The sequence below is a fragment of the Pseudopipra pipra genome, chromosome W (genome assembly GCF_036250125.1).
Source record: "Pseudopipra pipra isolate bDixPip1 chromosome W, bDixPip1.hap1, whole genome shotgun sequence".
Lineage (NCBI taxonomy): Eukaryota > Metazoa > Chordata > Aves > Passeriformes > Pipridae > Pseudopipra > Pseudopipra pipra.
In genome coordinates this window covers 28,513,549-28,525,610 of record NC_087580.1, presented here as the reverse complement: position 1 = coordinate 28,525,610, position 12,062 = coordinate 28,513,549, and the positions used below count along the sequence as shown (strand labels likewise).

Sequence of the window (12,062 nt, the reverse complement as noted above, 5' to 3'; positions counted from 1 at the left end):
GTGTGTGGGGCACAGGCTGGTGTCTGTGGGTGCAGCAGTGGACACAGGCACCCTGCCAGCCCCACACATTGGGCATCAGGGGCTGGGGCTTTGGGGCCGTCCTTACCAGGCACTCGGGAAACCTCCATGGCTCCTCCATGGTCACCAAGTCCTCAAGATCCCACCACTTTAGGAACCTGGCTGCACCAAACAGTGCTCTCCAAGAGGCCTGCACAGCAACAGAGAGCGGGCCCTGGCACCACAGCCCAGGGCACAGCACCCGCATCCCTGCACCAAGGCCAGGAGGAGGCTGCAGGCGACCATGGGCCAGGGCAGGAGGCACAGCAGCCTCCTGCCATGGGGACACCAGAGCCCACGAGTCCTCACCTCTGCCACACGCTTGTTCTCATTGTGCCAGTTGAAGTAGAATGGCACCAGACTCAGGTACACGTGTGGCTTTAGGCTCCTGCTCCTCTCTGTCGCCTCCATCAGCTCCTGGAAGAGGAGCATGGAGAGCTGCTGCAGCTGGCTGTGCTCCTGGTGCAAAGGAAGAGGAAAAGACCTCAGCACTGGCTTCTCCAGGCCCACCGGGGCACAGGCCTGAAAAGACACTGGGCCCAAAGTTTCCTGGCAGCACTCAGTGCCCACGATGAGGGGCACAGAGCCTTACGTTGTCAAAGAGTGGCCGCAGAGCCTCAAGCAACTTCAGGGCTATTGGGCTGGATATTTTGACAATTTGGAAGCGCAGAATGTTGATGAACGCGGAGAGGGTCATCTGAACTGCGTCCGTGTCTGCATCCTGCAGTAGCTCCAGGAGGCTTTCACTCAGGCTCCGCATGCTCATAGCCTGTGTGGAACACAATGCTGTGGTGCAGCCCCACGCTGCTGCCGCGGGGCCCAGAGGCCAAAGGTGCGTCCCAAAGGAGTCGGGCAGCTGAATGGGGAGGAGGAGAGCTGGGAGCAGCTGCCACAGCTGCCAAAGGCCAGCCAAGGCCAAGCTACTGCCTTGCACAGCCTCACGCTGCCGGCCCGGCTTCAGCCCCTGCCCCCTGCTCACCATTGCGGGATCCCTGCTGAGCACCACCAGGCCTCGGAGCGCCAGGCGACGCCTCTCCGGGCACTGACTGCGCAGGTGCCTGGAAAAAATCTGCAGGACGCTGGGCCCATATTGTCTGGGGTTCAGGCAGTGCAGGACCTGAAAGGCAGGGAGCAGTGACAGGGTGCCCGGCCGGCAAGAGCCCGGACCCGCCCGGGGCTGGGCCCAGGCAGCAGCACAGGGTGCAGGCACCGTCCCGGGTGGCTGCAGCTGTGAGAGGGCAGAGAGGGGGAGGCAGCTGGGCCAGGCAGCGCTCGCCATCAGGCTCACCTCCACCAGGAATGCCAGGGCAGGCAGTTCCCACAGGGGGTCTCCCCTGCTGAGCCGCGGGAGCAGGCTGACGGCGATGCGGTGACCGAAGGGGAGGGAGACACGGCACAGCTCCCTGCAAGGGGGAATAAAGGTGCCAGAGACCCTGAGCCAGGTGGGCAAAGCTCTCCTGGGACTGACTCACACAGGCCTGGTCTTTGACCACCAGCCCAGGAGAGGACGTGGGCACTTTGGGAGGTGGCTCCTCCTGTGCAGCCGCCCCTCTCCGCCTTTTCCACTCTGCTCAGCCATCCCTGGCTGCCAAGGCCCTCTGGCCCAGCAGCACGGACACTGTGTGGGGTGGCCTCTGCACAGGGCAGAAATGACCTGTGGGGGTGTGGGGCAGTGGGGAGAAAGGGCTCTCACCTGGCCAGCAGACCCACTGCATAGTGGTGGCTGTCAGCCTTGAGGAGCATGTCCCAGCCACACTTGCGACCGATCGCCATCAACACGTCCTCATCCAGCAGCTGGCGCAGCAGGGCTTTAACGGTCTGCACTGCAAACCTGTGTGCAGAGCACAGCCCAGGTCAGGCACAGAGCCCTGGCCTCAGCCCCAAGGGCGTGGCAGGGAGAGGGGACTGGGATGGAGCACCTGTTGGGGTTGGGGGGAAGGCTGCGCTGCTCCCGGCATCGCCTCCAGAAGGTCTCGACCTCCTCTGACATCTCCTCTGTGCTGATGAAAACTTGGAAGAGCAGAGTCAGAAGGAGGCGCGGGAAATTGTCCTTCACTCCCCCTGGGCACCAGGAGTGGGACAGCTGGATGATCTCCCAGAGTGCCACAGTTGCCTGCCAAAGACAAAGCACCCAGAGACGGCTCTCAGGGCCCAGATGTCCATGTGGCAGGGCCCAAGCGTGGCAGGGACAGGCCAGAGGAGACACAGGGGGATCCCCCAGCCTGGTGTCCCTGAACATGCCCCTAAGCCAGGCTTGCAGCCCAGTGCCTGGGGCAGGGAGAAGCAGGGGTGAGGGAGGATGGAAAGGCATCCCAGACGCAACCTGGGGGCGAGCAGAGGCCAGCTCAAGAAACTCACAGCCAGGGCAAAGACATCCCTCTCATCCCCATCAGAGGTGCGTCTCCTGTGCGCTGGCCAGTATTCCAGCACACGGAAGAGGATCTGCAGCACCGGCTCCTTAGTCCATCTGGAGGAGATGAGTGTCTTCCACATGGTGCGAGCAGCTCTGTGGAGTCACAACTCTGGTTCAGGGGGGTCTGGGACACAGCTCTGTGGCCTGGGCAGCTGCAGGGCCCAGGTGACAGAGCCACGGTGCCTTGTGGGGCAGGGAGGCAGACTGGCCTCAGGATTGGAGGCTGACATGCCAAAGCTGGCAAAGACAGGAGCTGGAATGTCCTGGAAGTCTCCATGTCTCTGGCACCCCATTTGGGAACGACTGTCCAGGGAGATGGAGTCTAAACGCAGGTGAGCCCTCAAGGCAGGTGGGCCCCATACCTGTCACAGGCTGGGGCAGAGCGCAGCAGGGTCACTGCAACATCCGTGGGGTGTGCCTCGGTCAGCAGGACCAGAGTCTTGTCCAGCCTGTGCTCATCAGACACATTGGACATGAGCCACTGATGGATGCACCTGACTATGGCCGGCACCTGGAGGGGACACGGGGGACAGTTGGAGAGCTGCCAGAGCCAGTAACTTGCCCAGCTTCCCCCAAGAAGTGGTCCCCTTGCCACCACACTCTGCTGGTCTCAAAGGCTGAGGGGACCCAGCGCAGCCAGCGTGAGGGGCCACAGCATCCCTGGGGGACTCGAGCCCTGGCCACAGGCTGCTTACTTGCTTTGCTTTGTAGACACCATTCTCCACAAGCAAATCCAGCAGGGCAGCGCTGGTCTGGGCATTGAAGAGGTTTGCCATGTCCCCAGTGGCCATGAAAGTGGCCTCTTCATGCCAAATGCACCTGATGAATCTGCAAACCAGCTACAGGAGAAAGGCAAGGAAGAGAGAGGGATGTCCCCTGGAGGGCTGCGACAGCGGTGCTGGGCTGAGCAGTGAGAGCAGGCCCAGCCCAGGCGGGGATGGCTGCAGGTACCTGTGCTGCCCTGCGGAAGCGGCCACGGGCACGGAGCTGCTCTTCTGTCCGCTCCTGGCCTGCATCTGGCAAAGAGCGAGCGTGCTCAGAGCTGAGGGTGTGCGGGAGAGGCCGGAGAACACAGCCCAGGCCTGGGCTCCAGGAGCAGGCAGGGCCAGCCCCAGGATGCCCAGTGGATGGAGCACGGCTGCCGGGAGATCAGCCCCGGCCCCTCTGCCCCCCTCCCTTTCCCTGGGCATGTCCAGAGGGGATGGGCAGGATGAGGCCAAGGGGGCTGCAGCCACCAGCCCTGTGGCCCAGCTCCAGCACTCACCCTCCTGCAGGGGCTGCACCTGCTGCACCTCTTCAGGCTGCTGTGCTGGAGCAGCCCTAGGGCTTTCCTCCTTCTCCTCCTCCTTCACCCAGGCCAGCTTGGGCACCGTGGGGGGTCTCTGCTGCATGTCTCCGTCTGGTGTTATGGCTACCTGCAGCAGAGATGCCATTAAAAAAGCTTTGGCTTTCCAAGTCCTGCAGTCGTGCCTTGAAGGCAGCTGCAAGAGAGAAGCCTGGGAAATGCCTCGCCTTATCCAGTCCCACTGTCTGGCCTCAAGGGCACCTGCCCCAGGGACTGGAGATGCCTTGAGCAGCCCCAGGTCCCCAGGTCCCACAGTCTGGCCTGGTGGATGCACAGGGGAGAAGTGGAGAGCTGCCAGAGTGAGCAACTTGCCCAGCTTCCCCCGAGAAATGCTTCCCTTCCCAGCACACTGTGCCAGCCTCAAAGGCTGAGGGGGCCCAGCGCACCCAGCTTGGGGGGCCACAGGCTGCTTACTTCAGCAGAGACAGCTCTCTCCTCAAGAAACTCCAGGCTGGGGGTATCGGCCAGGCGCTGAACAGGCGCGGCGTCAGTGCTCGCCACGCCCTCCGTTGTTGTGGCGTCGGCCTCCTCCGTGAGACCAGGCAGCACAGAGTCACAGTTTGACTCATCATCGGTGGACGTGGTGTCCCAGTGGGTTGTGTGATCACTGGTTGTGGTGTCACACTTTGCTGGGGCAGCAGTCGACGCGGTGCTGACATCAGGATTTGTCACCTGGGTCGGGATGGTGTCAGGCTGGGCCTGGACATCAGCTGGTGTGATCCTGGCCTTTCTACGCCGACTGCCCATGAATTTCATAAATGTCTGCAGGAGAAAGAAGGGCAGGGAAGAGAGGGATTTCCCCTGGAGGGCCGCAACAGCGGTGCTGGGCTGAGCAGTGAGAGCAGGCCCAGCCCAGGCGGGGATGGCTGCAGGTACCTGTGCTGCCCTGCGGAAGCGGCCACGGGCACGGAGCTGCTCTTCTGTCCGCTCCTGGCCTGCATCTGGCAAAGAGCGAGCGTGCTCAGAGCTGAGGGTGTGCGGGAGAGGCCGGAGAACAGAGCCCAGGCCTGGGCTCCAGGAGCAGGCAGGGCCAGCCCCGGGATGCCCAGTGGATGGAGCACGGCTGCCAGGAGATCAGCCCTTTTGCCCCCCTCCCCTTCCCTGGGCATGTCCAGAGGGGATGGGACAGGATGAGGCCAAGGGGACTGCAGCCACCAGCCCTGTGGCCCAGTTCCAGCACTCACCCTCCTGCGGGGGCTGCACCTGCTGCACCTCTTCAGGCTGCTGTGCTGGAGCAGCCCCAGGGCTTTCCTCCTCCTTCTTCCTCCGGAACAGCCTGAGCAGGCTGAAGCGTCTCCCTGCCATGCCACAGTCTGGTGTCCAGGGCACCTGCAAGAGAGAAAGAGAACCTCGGAGAAACTCCGGGCCCTAAGTCCTGCAGAATGGCCTTGAGGCCACCTGCCGCAGGGATTGGAGACACCTCGGAGAAGCTCCGGGTCTCCAAGTCCTGCAAAAGGGTCTCAAGGGCACCTGCCACAGGGATTAGAGACACCTCGGAGAAACTCCGGGTCTCCAAATCCTGTGGAAATGCCTCGAGGTCACCTGAAAGAGAGAAAATCCTCTAAAACGCTCCGGGTCAGTAAGGCACGAGTTGGCTGCGCGGGGGCTCCGCACAGCACCGCTCTGTCCCGTCCTGTCCCGTCGCCTGCTCCGAGGAGCACTGTTGACACTGTGGCCGTGTCACCAGCAGCACCTCTGTCACCGCGGGTCATAAAGGGCCCTTGGACACCCTGCCCCCTTCCATCCCACCGGCCGTGCCCAGCGTGTCACAAAGGGCCCTGGGACACAGTGCCACGTGGCCTGGGGCCTCCCCCAGCCCCGCCAACCTGCCCCACCTTGGAGGGAATCCGCTCTCTGAAGTATCTGATCTGGCTGGACCTGAACTGTAGGAACGGCTCAAGAAATGAGCAAACACTCCCCTCCTGTGCCTGCTCACGGCAGCACAAGGAGCCCCCTCGGCCGCCGACTCAGTCGCAGCAGGAAGGGCACGGGGCCTTCCACACAAGCTGGCACGGCCTCCTTGGGAGAAGTGCTGGCTGGTGGCCGTCCTAAACAGGGGGGCTGACACCGAGAAGGAAGGTGTGGGCAAGGGCACCAATGCTGTTGGGAGCCCTTTGGCCAGGGCTGCACCCAAATCAGCAGTTGTGGCAAGTCCTGGCCCAAGAAGACCTGCCACTGCCCCGAGTCCTGGCAAGGGTGCTGCCCGTCTCCTGCCCCAAAGAGCTGCGCCCCCATGTATTAGTTCATTTGAATACATGCCCGGAATAAAGACAAGTACAACAGGCATTCAAACAGTACAAAAAATCTTTTATTGCAGTGAGAATAAAAACTAGCAAAGAGAATCAAAAGCTAAAAAAGAATACAAAATAACTGCTTTATCGGTTGGCATTCATACGATACTATGAACAGCTTTTATTATAGTATTAACTAGTAATAAGGGAATAAAAGGAACATTTAAAGGATATTAAAACAATACTACGAGTGGCTTTTAATACAATATTAACTAGTAAAAAGGGAATTAAAAGGATATTAAAAAAGGATATAAAACAGTGGCTTTCTCAGTTGCTTCCTGTCAATAAACTGTGCTTACCCACACAGACAGGCCAGGGCTGCCAGGATCTGCAGCAGCTGGTCGGTGCCTGTGCTTAGCGGGCGTCCCGGCGGAACAACACAGTCTCCATGGCAGGATGAGGATCGCTCACCCCAGCAGTCCTGACACCCCATTTTATCAGCTCTACATTGCACCACGTAGGGCCAGTACCCAGTATAAGGTGATGCCTGAGTGGCAGCCAAACCCCGCCTGATCATCACCTGATAGCAACAGTCTGTGCATGCCCTGCTGTAGGGCAAGGGGCCAGCGACCCCTGCCCACATCATCTTCCTCCCATCATCATCTTTCTCACCCCTATGTATGACCTCTACCACTGTGTTTCAAGGGTAGATGTATCTATCTTGCAATACGTAGCAAAACCAAGGAAGAACTCAGCTCTGATAATAGGGGATATCAAGCTGACTAGCTAAAAAGCACAATGGACCTTACAATTCGCTTGTGCCATGAAGTTACATTGTACCATACTCTGGCTGGTTTCACATCCTAATATGATTCCTTTCTCACGCCTCTTTGCTCCATTGATCATCAAATTCAAAAGTACCCCCCTTACAGAGGAGTAGCCTGAGAGTTCTGGAAGGGGGGTGTCAGAGCTGGTGGAGCTTTTCTTCCTGTCAGAAAACAGCCTAAGAAAGAACTAGTGCCACCAAGGGAAGCTGGGGTGACCTAGACTGGTGACAAGAAGCAAGAACTTTCCCTCTGAGGTCAGTGTTATGGTGCAATATGTCACAAAGAAGGAGTCTGGATGAGCCCAAGGCTTTGTGTGTGCAGGAAGAGCCAGGGAGGACGCAGAGATGTCAGTGCAGGAAGGTGCCAGCCAGGTGGGGCAGCCGGGGGGATGAGGACAGCCTGCAGGGAAAGGGGCAGGGCATGGACACCGTAGGACAGCCTGGGCTGGAGAGGAGACAGGGATGGGGAGAAGCTGAAAGGCCCTGACAGAGCCACCTTCTGCAGGCCTTTGGCCAGGGCTGCTGTCTGTGCCCCTGATGCCAGGAGGAGGGGAGTGGCCCTTGCAGCCCTGGGGCCTCATGGCCTCCTTGTCCCTGCTCAGCAGCCTGGCAGGTGCCACCCCATGGTCCTGCCCTTGGCATTGAACATCCCACATCCCAGTGCCCCAGGAAGAGCCCTGAGGAATGAGGCAGGGACAGGATCTGCCTTCCCAGAGGCTGGTGGTCAGGGCTTGGCCCTTTGGATTAAGAAAACAAGTCAATGTTTATTCAACATCAGAGCCACCTTTCCCTTGCTTGTCTATCCTTGTCACCACTGTCTGTAGTTTTCTGCTCTAACTGGAATCTGGGGACAAATTCTCAGTTGTGTCCGTCATTGAGACTCATTAGCACTAGGAGAAACTTAATGTTTGAATCTCACTTTGACTTGTTGAAAAGTTGTTTGAACTTCCTCTCAGGGACTGAGTCTCATGTAAACAACGCCAAACCCCCTGGAGGGTCATGAAATGCCTGGGGCTGTTGCTGTGCTGCTGAGCTGGGCCGGGCTCCTGGCACACAGGGAGCTCCTGGCAAGCAAGAAGAGCTTCAAAGAGACAGCTGTGCCCAGGAGCAGCTCCTCTGCACAGCCCAGCAGGGCTGAGGGCACTGCCTGCAGCACCCAGGGCATAGGAGAGAAGGCAGAGAGATGAGAGGCAGCCTGGGCTGGGAGGTGACTGAGCTCTCACTACGGGAGAAAACTTTCCAGGATTTGAAGGAAGAATTCTCTGGCTGTAGGAAAGTTCAACTTGCCTTCCTGGAGGCATCTCCTAAAGCTGGCACATCCTACAGCTTCCAGGATCTTTCAGCAGGACTCTCCCAGTTGCTGCAGTGCAGGGGAAGTGGCCATATGGCAGAGCAGGGCAGGAGCTGCAGGCAGCAAGGGCAGACAGAAGAAGGGAGCAGGAGGTTCAAGGGATCCTGGGGTGGGAGGACAGGGCAGAGCTGCTCAGGGCAGGAACCTTGCCAGCCCTTTGCCATGGTCAGGCTCTGGCTGCAGAGCAGTGCAGGTGAGTTCCTGCAAGTGCCTCTGCCAGCTGCCAAATGGCAGCAGTGGCAGGAGCTGTCAGGATGGCTCTGCTGCATTTGCTGGGGTGCAGCAGGAGAAGCTGCTGCAGAGCAGGACTTGCTGCTGCCCCCTCAGAGGCCCAGGGCCAGAAGGTTCCCTGTGCCAGGGCTGGCTGTGGGGTGGGAAGGTGGGGGTGCAGCCAGGGGTGCCCAGGGCTGTGGGGCAGAGCAGGGTCCTGCCCCCAGGGCTCTGTGTGCTGGGGCAGGGACTCTGCTGCCTGCCAGGGTCAGCTCTCAGCCCGGCCAAGGAGCTGCCACGGCCCTGCAGGGAGAAGGGGTGGGTGGAAGGAGTGACCCCTCATGGCAGAGCAGGGCTGGGCAGGGCCCTCCAGCTGCCAGCTCAGGGCTCCTCACAGCTTCAGCTCCACCTCCTCCATTTCCAGGGCCCCTTCTCAGGAAGCACATCCCCCCAGAACACCTCCCCCTTCCCAGCCACCGCAGGCTGTCTGGGATCTGCTCTGCAGCCCCTGCCCAGGCAGAGCTGCCCCTGGGCACTGGGCTGGGGATGGCTCTGGCAGCACTGGCAGGGAGCTGAGCTGGGCACAGGCAGGGGCTGCTGGCAGGAACAGCTCCTCACCCAGAGACAGGCAGGCAGGGAGAGGCAGCTGCTGCCACAAGGGCTGGGCAGGGGGATGTGGGCCCCTCCCTGCTGTCCCTGTGGCACAGACCCCTTCCCTGAGCAGCTCCTGCCTGGGCTCCTTTCCCAGCCTAAGCAGAGCCTGTGCCCTCAGGCCCACGGGGGCTGGGCTGTGCATTGCCCTGCAGCAGCCAGAGCCCAGGCAGGGACAAGGCCCTGATTTCCAGCTGTCTCTCTGTGTCCCTCCTCCCTTGGCAGCAGCACTGTGGCATTTCACTGCCATCCCCTGCTGCCTGGGCTCTCCTTGTTCTCACCAGTGGCTTTCCTGAGCCAGTGTGGAGTTTGGGGGTGGCAGATTCCTGTCCAGACACAACCCCTTTGGGTGCTGCTGTGGGGATGTGTCTGTGGGAGCCAAGTGCCCAAGTGCCCTCCAGGCACCTTCAGGGGATTCAGCTGTTTGCCTGGGTGTCCTGCAGGGCTGCAGGTGCCCTCCAGAAGGGCACAGCTCTGCCATAGGATCTCTGTGCTGCACAGGAGCCCCATGGAGAAAACTCCTCAGTGCTAAATCCATGCAAATGCTCTGGGCAGCTGCAATCAGCATTTTGTGTCTCACTCTGGGAGGGGAGAGATGAAAAGGTGAGGAGTGTGTCAGTCTGTTCTTTGGACATGGATTCCTGGGTATCTGTGCAGTTTCTTTGGAGGGGAACAGTTGAGTGTGATGCTCCTCCAGCTCCAAGCTGCCAGCACAGGGCAGCTGAGCACAGGACTGATGGGCAGAGCAGCTCTTCTCTCTGCACTAAGGGACCGTCCCTGTGCCCCTCAGAACCCACAAGACTTGACCTGCAGTGCAATAGAAATGTCAGGGATTTCAAACCTCCACAACCACTCCTAAGTGTGGCAGGTGCAACTGGGTGAGCAAACACAAAGAATTCCCTCAGCTCAGTCCTTCATTTGGGCAAATTTCAAACAGCAAAGCTGAGAAGCTCTTGGATGTATCACAAGTACATTTGATTTGAGATCACCCTGCATTTCAAGTTTTCTCTCCCAGCAGAGTAAGGAGTCCTTGGGAGCCCATCAGAGAGTTACTGCTTTGGATGGTCCCCTCAGGCAGCAAAAGCCAGAGCTCAGGGGAGGGAGCTGCAGGGAGGTCTGAGTGAGGAGAGAGAGCCTGAGAGTGGGGTGGCTGTGAGGTGTGTAATGTTGGGCTGCAGAAGCCTGGTCTAACTCAACAGTGACTTTTCCTCCTCAACAGATCAAAATACCCTGGGAAAGGTGCAAATGTGCAACAGCAGCTCCCTCACCCAGTTCCTCCTCCTGGCCTTCGCAGACAGGCGGGAGCTGCAGCTCCTGCACTTCTGGCTCTTCCTGGCCATCTCCCTGGCTGCCCTCCTGGCCAACGGCCTCATCCTCAGCGCCGTAGCCTGTGACCACCACCTGCACACCCCCATGGGCTTCTTCCTGCTCAACCTCTCCCTCACAGACCTGGGCTGCATCTGCACCACTGTCCCCAAAGCCATGCACAATTCCCTCCAGAACACCACAACCATCTCCTACATGGGATGTGCTGCACAGCTCTTTTTCTTTGCCTTTTTCATCTCAGCAGAGTTTTCCCTCCTCACCATCATGTGCTACGACCGCTACGTTGCCATCTGCAAACCCCTGCACTACGGGACCCTCCTGGGCAGCAGAGCTTGTGCCCACATGGCAGCAGCTGCCTGGGCCACTGGCTTTCTCTATTCTCTGCTGCACACAGCCAATACATTTTCCCTGCCCCTGTGCCAGGGCAATGCCCTGGGTCAGTTCTTCTGTGAAATCCCTGCCATCCTCAAGCTCTCCTGCTCACACTCAGGCTACCTCAGGGAACTTGGGCTCATTGTGGTTATTGCCTGTTTAATGTTTGGTTGTTTCATTTTCATTGTTTTCTCCTATATGCAGATCTTCAGGGCTGTGCTGAGGATCCCCTCTCAGCAGGGACGGCACAAAGCCTTTTCCACCTGCTTCCCTCACCTGGCCGTGGTCTCTATTGTTATCAGCACCGCAGCATTTGCCTACCTGAAGCCCCCCTCCATGTCCTCCCCATCCCTGGATCTGGCACTATCAGTTCTGTACTCAGTGGTGCCTCCAACACTGAACCCCTTCATCTACAGCCTCAGGAATCAGGAGCTCAAGGATGCCCTGAGGAAAATGATGACTGGATGTTTTTCAAGAGCAATAAAGTGCCAGGTTTCTCATGCGTAGCATTCACAATGAGATTCGTTAATGGCCCAGCCTTCCTGCTCAGGTTTTTCATGGAGGTCATCAGATTGTTCTTGCAATAACTTTCTGTGCAATGAAATATTATTATGCACCTCCCTTCTATTTTCATGTCTACCCACTGAATTTGACCCAGAGATGTATAAATGATGAATTGTGCTCTCTGAGTCTTTCAACAAAATAAAGGACCCTGCAGTGCCTTCTTTGTCCAAGACCCTTCTTCTCAGATGTTCCTAAAGGACAGCACACTGCAGGACAGGGTGTATTTGCAAACAGGGAGGGAACAATAATCCCAGCCCAGCAGCACTGCCAGGGAGCAGCAGTGCTTGGTCTTTGCAGAGCTGCTCTCTTGCCACTTCCACACTGTCCTCCTGAGCCCCTTTCTCACTGTAAGGCCTGAGTGCTCTCTGAGCACAGTCCTGTGGGCTGGAAGCCCTTGGAGCACAGGCAGGGACAGGCCCTGGGAACTTGTGAAGCAGAGCTTGGCTCCCTTCCAGCATCTCCAGGATGCTGTGGGATCTTCTGAGGCCACTGCATGTACTGGGTCACTTCTTCTGTGACCTTGCTCCAGGGCTGGAACTCTCCTGCAGTGACACCATGACACTCCTGCTCTCTGCTTTCCAGGTTTCATTTTCACATCCAGTCTTCCCCTCCTGTTCACAGGGACATCCTGTGAGTGCTTCAGAGCTGCCATCCTGGGGCAGCTCCTGCCCAGTGTGGGCAGGCACAAGGTCTCTCCACCTGCTCCTCTCCCCTCC

At 58.8% G+C, this 12,062-nt stretch overlaps 1 long non-coding RNA gene across 1 annotated transcript; it reads right to left on the bottom strand.

Moving 5' to 3' along the window:
• Positions 1–3,417: 3,417 nt before the first annotated feature.
• Positions 3,418–4,366, bottom strand: LOC135405693 (uncharacterized). The gene is made up of 3 exons (XR_010425952.1): positions 4,230–4,366; positions 3,735–3,885; positions 3,418–3,486 (listed from the first exon to the last, which is right to left on the bottom strand). It is a non-coding gene; the product is annotated as an uncharacterized LOC135405693 (long non-coding RNA).
• Between the last annotated feature and the right edge of the window lie 7,696 nt (positions 4,367–12,062).